Raw genomic sequence first — 8666 nt, 5'->3', positions numbered from 1 at the left:
GAGAATCAGGAATGTTACTACTTCTATATTTTTTCTCCCTGCTTGATGTTTCTTATGTTGACAACTGTTGAATTATCCTTTTCTTTCTCAATTTGAATAGGTCCCTCACCGTGGTATTCAAAGAGAATTTTGAAAACTCATATTCTTAGGTAATTCATAATAATTATATTTTGGCATCCATTCAGTCACATAATTTGATTATATTTTAATCCACACTTTAAAGTAATTTCTACTATTTACTCATGTGCAGATATAATAACCTGGCATGGATGTCCCAAAGCATATTTTTTCCTCACTAGTAAAGCTACATAGTCAAAGAAACAAGAGATCATAAACTGGAAGCTGTGCTCCAAATAATGATCTAAAATCTCTGTTCTTTAAAAAGAAATGTAGATATGTCACTCCCTGTCTTGCTAGCAAATTTACTAACAGCATAGCTGCTGGCTCTTGATTTGCTTCTAAAGAGAAATGTAATGTCAGGGAAAAAACAAGCGAACAAACAAAATACACTCTACATATCAGAAACTTCCTTTTAGAAAATACATGCAAAGAATTTTAAATAATTTTTAGAAGTATGGTTAGTTTCAAAATTAACCAATAATATTTTGATTCTATACTGCTTGATTTAAATTGAGATCTGCAGGAATTTGAAAATGTTAGACAAGGATGTTATTAAAGTTGAATACATTAGTTATTTTCCACAAAAATGGAGTTCATTCATGTTTAATAGGCAGTTAAAATCTGTGTGTTCCTTTTTAAAATGATAGACATGTATGTATAGGAAATTATGCTTGCAGACTTTGAAAACTACAGAGCATAATAAGGGAGAAGGAAATACAAGAGATTCATATCAAGAAGGAGTTCCTTTTTTAAAAAAAGTTTTTGAGTAAGGACTGTCACTATGCCCTTTGTTGTAATGGATGAGAAAAAATGGATAGAGAATAAAGAATGATAACTGTTGTGGAGAATCTGGTACTTCATATGATTGATCCCATAAGCAACCCTGAGTATGCTGTTTAAAACAAGATTAACAAGATTATAAATATCTTTTGGCTTGACTTTCTTTATCCTAGAAAAGAAGTTCAGAAAAACCTGATGATACGTCATTTCCAAAAGATGTGAACAGTTATTTTTTAAAATATATTTATACATGGAAAATTATCATTATGTTGTATTTTCCTTTCTTTAGAAAGATTTACAAACTTCACTCATAAAATAGTTACAGTAGACAATATAAGAAATAGAAATAAATTCGATAATATGTTCTGGCTATCTATCACTGGATAAGAAACTACTCCAAAATTAGTTGCTTAAAACAATAAGACATTATTATCTCCAATAGTTCTGTAGGTCAACTAGGCTTGCCTAGGTGGTTCTAACTGGGGTTGCTTATGCAGTTGCATTCAATAGTTGGGTAGAACTTCTGGTATGGCAGAAAAGGAGCTCAGAGAACACTCTCCTCTGGGTAGACATCTGTTAAACCTGTAACGTTCAACAAAGTCAATCGCTCAGAGTCTCTGGAAATCCATTAAAGGGCTAACAACAAATTGAGAAAAATGTATTAAACAAAATCCATGGAGTCAGGCTAAGAATAATGCGAGGCCCTGGCATTAGCGTTAATGACTGCAATTATATTCCCACAGCTCCACCTTGCGGAGTTGCTATTCTACTAAATTCAGTGTCCAAGTGACAGTCCTAATCTCCCTCAGCATCCTGGAATGGGAGAGCTGTGTGCAATGATTTGGGTAGCCAGCAAACATTAACAGATGTCATTCTCACCTCTCTGCGCTATGGGAAGTTTATATCATGTGGCTAGCAATGTCTGTATGGATTATAGTTCCCCACCTGCAACTGTTGCTGGGTAGGCAAGATCTAGGACAGGAAGCAGATGAAGTGAGAAGACCCATTTCCCACACAGTTCTGTGTTTCAGAAGAGCTTCTACAAAGGGCTTGGTAGGCACCTGATAATTTCCATCATCTCCTGCTTCTTGTGATTAAAGAAAAATTTCAGGTAGCTTCAGCATCTGGTCAACTTTGACATATCCCATCACCTGTGACTCTGGGATGTAGAAGTTTCACACTGGGTGGTGGCAACAATTGGAGACCAGCACTAGTCCCCCTACTCCCTGCTTGCATGTACATGTGCACATACAGCACACACATACACTCACATAGCTCCTGCTCCATAGCACAGGAATCTGCCCAGGGCAAGTTTGAACAAGCCTCAAAGATTGGCAACACCCTGCCCCTGTCAAGGAGATGGGATTCAAGGTGAAACAGTATATGCCTAAGGACTTTCTTGAAAACAGTAGAGCTTTCAGCTGGCAATTAGTGGAGGCTAATATCCAGTAGGATAACCAGCCAGGAGCTTAATTTGAAGATGAAGGAAAGAGGGACTCAAAGAGGTCACAGCTAAACCCTGACTCATCCTTGACTATCAGGAAGGCAGTGTGCATGTCACAGTGGGGCCCTCTGAGAAAAATATCAAGAGGAGAAATAGACTTCATTCAACTAGTCCAGACAAATCAATGAAGAAATAGATAAGCAAATGCTAGCTAGAAGGGGCCTGTAGGTATTACTATTGAGAGTTGCTACACTGTATTATCTAAAATGTCTACTATCAACACAAATTATGATGTATTCACAAAAACTTGAAGTATGACCCAGTTAAAAAAATCCACTAAACTTACATGGTAACTGTGGGAGATAGAGGAGAAATAAAATGCAGAAAAATTAATAAAACCAAAATTTGTTTTTGAAAAGATCAGTAAAATTGGCAAAACCTATGGTAGACTAACAAAATTGGAGAGAAGATTCTAATTACTAAACTCAGAAATGAAAGAGGGGACATCAGTATTAACTTTACAAAAGTAATAGCACTTATTAGGGAATACTATAAGCAAGCATATGCAAGCAAGTATAATACTAATAAAAGGGACACATTTATTAATAAACCACAATTGGAGCTGACTCAAGAAAAAAGACACTCTGGATTAACCCATAACAAGTAAAAAGGTTGAGTTTAATCATTAAATAACCTAAACATAAAGAGAAGCCTAGGACCAGATGTCTTCACTGGTAAATTCAACTAAATATTTAGACAAAAATAAATTGCAGTCCCTTAGAAACTCTTCCACATACAGAATTGGTGGGAATATTTCCCAACTCACTCTGTGACGCTGGAATTACCCTGATAGCAAAATCATGCAAAGATACCACTAAAAAACTGTAGGCCATATAGTCGCAAAATTCCTGAACAACAAGATACTATAAAATACTAACAAACTGACTCCAATGATGTACAAAAAAGAACAAAAGACACCTGTGTGCATTTGTTTGTATGTATATGTGATGACCAAGTAAGCTTTATACCAAAAGTGAAGTGTTTTAAAATCCAGAAATCAGCCAGTACATTACATCAATAGAATAAAGGACAAGAAACACATGATCCTCGCAATAGACATAGAGAAACCTTTGAAAAAACTCAACATCAGTTCACAATAAAAACATTCAGTGAACTTGGAATGAAGGGGAACTTCTTCAAAATGACAAAGGGCATCTGAGAAACAACCATACCTAGCAGCAATACCTAATGATGAAAGACTGAGCACTTTCCCATTATTGTCAGCAAATACAAGTGGCATGGGCAGATGTCACTCATACCACTTCTATTTATCTTTCTACTAGAGACTTTCTAGCCAGAGTTATTTGGCAAGAAAACAAAAAATAAGCATCAAGATTTGGAAAACAAAGAAATAAAACTCAATTTGTAGATGATATTAGATGTAAGAAATCCTAAAGAATCCAATTTAAAAACCTATTAGAAATAATAAATGACTTTAGCAATGTTTCAGGTTAAAAGATCAATATACACACCAAAAAAATGTTCTTCTGAATGCTAACGTTGAACAGATTGTCAATGAAATTAAAGACAACAGTTCTGTTTACATTATCCTCAAAAGGAATAGTTATCCTTTAGGAATAAAGTTAACTGTGAATGTAAATCTTGTAGCCTAAATACTATACAGCATTGATGAGAAAAACTGAAGAAAACCTAATTGGAAAGGTATCTCATATTCTTGGATTGGAAAACTTACTATTGTAAGGATAGCAAATATCCCCCAAAGCAGTCTACAGATTCAACACAATCTTTATGAAAATCTCAGCTTCATTTTTTTTTTCAGGAATTGACAAGTTGGTACTAAAATTAATATGAAATTGCATGGGATCCAGAATAAGCAAAAAATCATGAAGAAAGAAAAACAAATTTGGAGGGACTCACATGTCCCCAATTTCAAAACTTACTATAAAGCTGTAGTAATCAAGAGAGTGTGGCGCTGACATAAATGTAGTCATATATGTCATTGGAACTGAGTCACTAGTTCAAAAATAAGCCCTCACATTTTGATCAGTTGATTTTGACAAAGGTGCCAAAACATTGCAGTTGGGAGATAAATTTCTTTTCAGTTAATGCTATGGAGACAACTGGATATCCACATACAAATAATGAATTTTGAACCTTACCTTACACTATATGCAAAATTAACTCTAAAAGGACCATGGAGCAAAACATAAGAGCTAAAACTATAAAACACATACAAGGGAACAACATAACAGTAAATCTTCATGACTTTGGGTTAGGAAATGCTTGCTTAGGTATGACACCAAATGCATAAATGACAAGAAAGAGAATAGGTAAAGTTCTGTGATTAAAAAGTCATCATAAAGTAAGTTAAAAGAATTGGAAAAAAAGATTTGCAATTTATGTATCTAACTGGGGACTTGTAACTATACCATATAAAATATTTTTACAACTCTACAGTAAAAAGATAAATCCAATTTAAAATGACAAACAATATAAACAAATAATTTTCTAAAGAAGATATAGTCAATAAGTATATCAAATGATGCCGAATATTGTAATTCATTAGGGGCTTGCTTTGTAACCCATGAAATACCACTTGACACCCCCTACATTTGTCTATAATGAAAAAGACTAACAGATTAACAGTAACAAGTGCTAGTGGTGATGAGACATTGTACCAGTTATACATTGTTTGTGGAAACAGTTTGGTAGTTCCTCCAGTCTGTATTAAACATAGAACTACCGTTCTACTCCCAGCGATGTAAGAAAAAGAACTGAAAACAGGTGTTCAAACCAAAATGTATACAAAACATGTTTATAGCAGCAGAGTTACAATAGCAAAAAGTTGGAAACGATGCAAATGTCCAACAATTGATGAACGGATGGAAAGAAGTGTTATATCCATAAAATGGAGTATTACTCAGTCATAACAAGGAATAAAGTATTGGTATATGTTACAACATGGATAAATATTGAAAACGTGCTAAGTGAAAGAAGGTAATCACCAGAAACACACTTTGTATGACTCTTTTTTATGAAATATCCACAATAGGTAAATCTATAGGTACAGAAAGTAGATTTGTGATTTCCTAAAGCTGAGAGTGGAGAGAGGAATGGGACATAGCTACTAATAGATATGAGGTTTCCTTGTGGGTGATGAAAATGCTCTAAAATTAGATTGTGGTGGTAATTGTTACCCCACTCTGTGATTATACTAAAAAACATTGAATTGTGCACTTAAAATGGATGTCTTATGGTTTGTGATTTATATCTCATTAAAACTGTTTCTTAAAAAATGTAGTACTAGAAGAAGAAACCCTATGTAAGAAGATATAACTGAACCTTCTGTCTCTAATACTGGATTCCGCATGGCTCTCATTCTTTAGCTGCTAGTGTATAAGCTGTGGCAGCTCACTGCTTTTGGCCCAAGTGCTTTTCTTTAGTGAATCAGTGATTCTGGACACATATCTCAACATATTTGTGTGCTGCCCCTAGAAGGTAATGAGATGCCTGCACTGCTGTCAAGAAAGATCTGTGCTTTTGGGTGCCAGAAGAAGATAGACATCAGAAAGCATGGCTGATTACCTTCTAATTGGACCATTCAGCATTTGACAGAATTAGCCCTTCCACAATCAGACCAGCTTTCAGAGTTTTATAAATTAATTGTAAAACTGGATTAGAATCTGAATCCTGAAACATGTCTTTTATCATTAGACTTCACCACCACCCTCCTCCCATTTCTAATTTGTTTCCAAACTAGAAGGGAGCTATGGTAGTTGGTAATCCGTTTTGTGGTTAAAAAAAAATAATAAAAGTTTTTTTAAAAGTGAGTATGGCTGGAGACTTAAGAAGGCCAGACTGGGCTCATTGTTCATGATGGTTCACTCACACGGCTGACACCAGATGCCTTCTGCAAGCTGAAAGGCCAGCTGTGGCTGTCAACCAGAGCACCTACACATGGCCTGTGTATTTAGCTTGAGCTTCTCAAAACGTGATGACACATATACCAAGCTATCTGCATGCTTATCTCCTCTCAGTGATGTGTCCATGTGCCTTCACCTTTGATATGATTCAATCTCAGTTAGTCAGTCTCTCTCTGCTCCCACCCCTATCCCAAATAATTGCCATCAGAGTACAAGAAACTCTGCAAAAGAAGCAAACATTTTCTTATTCCCCACTCCAGCTATTGCTCATCTTTTTCATGATCTTAGCTACCCTTCAAAATATATCTTAGAAATTAATCTTATGTTTGTATCTAAGCATGATACAACTTCTAGGAGTAATGTTTCTGGAGTGTGGCCACCTATGATTATTGTAACATGTGGTAAAACTCACAGATTCTACCTTCTAATCCTTATGGGTTTTTTCTTGTCTTGTATTAATGGTCAGGAACATAGTGTTGTTTTATTAAAGAATAGTAAGTATAATTCTTGATTTGTTCCTGATTTTAAACAAAATGTATCTCAAGTTGTCCCTTAAACACAACTCTTACTGTAGATTTGGGTAAATAACCATCAAATTTAGTAAATTCTTGATCCAAACTTTTATGAGAATTCTATTGTAATCGTTTTATTTTTCCTTTAAAACCCAATATGGAGCATTACATTTATATATTTGCTAATATTAAAACTACAGATTTTATTAATGTATTCTTGAGGAAAACTCTACTTGAAAATATGTTTATTAAATATTATTATTGGATTTACTTAACTAAGACCTTATGTTTATGTTTATAGGTGGAGTAAGCCTGTAATTTTCATTTCTTTTAATATCCTTTAAGTGCTCTAGAATTAAGATTGTATACAGCCATGTAAAATGAATCGTCAGCTTTCCTTTGTTAAGTATGATCTATTTCTGCTCCTTATGTATGTTTTTCACATACTATACATCTTGTTTCATTTTTATTCATTTTCTACTTTAATGCACAGATAAAATATTTTATGCCAGTGAAAGCTTAAATAACTTTTCATTCTAATTTTCATTTCTAAAATAAGAAACTATTCAAACACATTTATGTTTTTCTAACAGTTTTGTACCACTTCTATATCTGTCTCTAAGTAAAACAAGTACTTCATCACACTCAAAACTCCTTAGGTTTCTGTACTTACCTACCATATATATTCTCCACTAATTGAGACCCATGTAAAGGCAAGAACATGAAAGTTTTAGAGTTTTTATTTTTTAAGTTGATAGAGCTAGATTGAATAAATTTAAAAGGGAAGTAGTATAGGCACATTTGCGTTTGAGAAAGTTCAAGTTTATGGCAATGTTATAGACTAGTTCAAATGATAGAAAAATCTGAGAGCAAGGATATTTAGTATTATATTTTGCTAACAGTCAAGGCAAAATAATGGTGGAAGCCTCAATTAAGGCAGTGGGGATGGTGTGGAAAGGAGAGATGTTTAGATACAGATTTATAAGAGTTGGAAATATTGGCAGTGTTGAATGATATAGTGATACCAGAAAGTCAGTTTGAAATCTTTCTCTGTACTTTTTCCTTCACTTCATTACTATTTCTTTTAGTTCCTCTTTCTCTCTCTCCTTCCCCCTCTTCCTCCCTTCCCTCTCCCCTCTCACATTCCCTGCCACACACACATATACATACATATACACACATAAAGTTTTGACATTTTTTCATCCTGAATTCCAGGATGGCATATTCATCTTGCCCTTTGCTTTAGTATGTATGACATGGTCTGGTTCCAAACGTGAGAGATACTAGAAACTTAACTTAGCAGACATTAAGGAATTTGTTATTCCCCAAGATAAATATTTCTCAGTAAAGTCTTACATTCCCATCATCTGCTTGTGTCAAATGATAAGATAGCTACTCTGCAACCAATCACAACTTTCCATATTGCCTGAACCGCAGCCAGTAGTACTTTCACAGAGACATACTGTCCCCAGACTGAGTATTAATGATGTCTTCCTCCCTATGTGAGCCCTCAATCCAAGATCTGTGGCAGCCAGTAAGAACCTGGGAAAACTAACAGTCAAGCTAGAGACTTCACTTCTGTGTGTTATCAATAGGGCACTGAACTTAGATTCATTTCCTGGCTTCCCTCAGAGATTTTATGCAACATCTGAGTTGATTGCAACAATGATGAATCAGGAAGCATTTGGGAGAAGTCTATGACTAACAGCTCAGAGCTGGATGTAGCTGATAGGAAGCTTATTTGTTGTTCTAGCAAGTATCCTTTTGCTTAAACTTATTACTCTGATTTAGGTTGAAACTTTTTATGTCACCAACCAAACATATAAAAGCAGAAGTTCATCCATAGAAGTAATAAAAAGAAATGGT

Source organism: Vicugna pacos, chromosome X, assembly GCF_048564905.1.
Source record: "Vicugna pacos chromosome X, VicPac4, whole genome shotgun sequence".
Classification (NCBI taxonomy): domain Eukaryota; kingdom Metazoa; phylum Chordata; class Mammalia; order Artiodactyla; family Camelidae; genus Vicugna; species Vicugna pacos.
Note: the sequence above shows the minus strand (reverse complement) of the source record.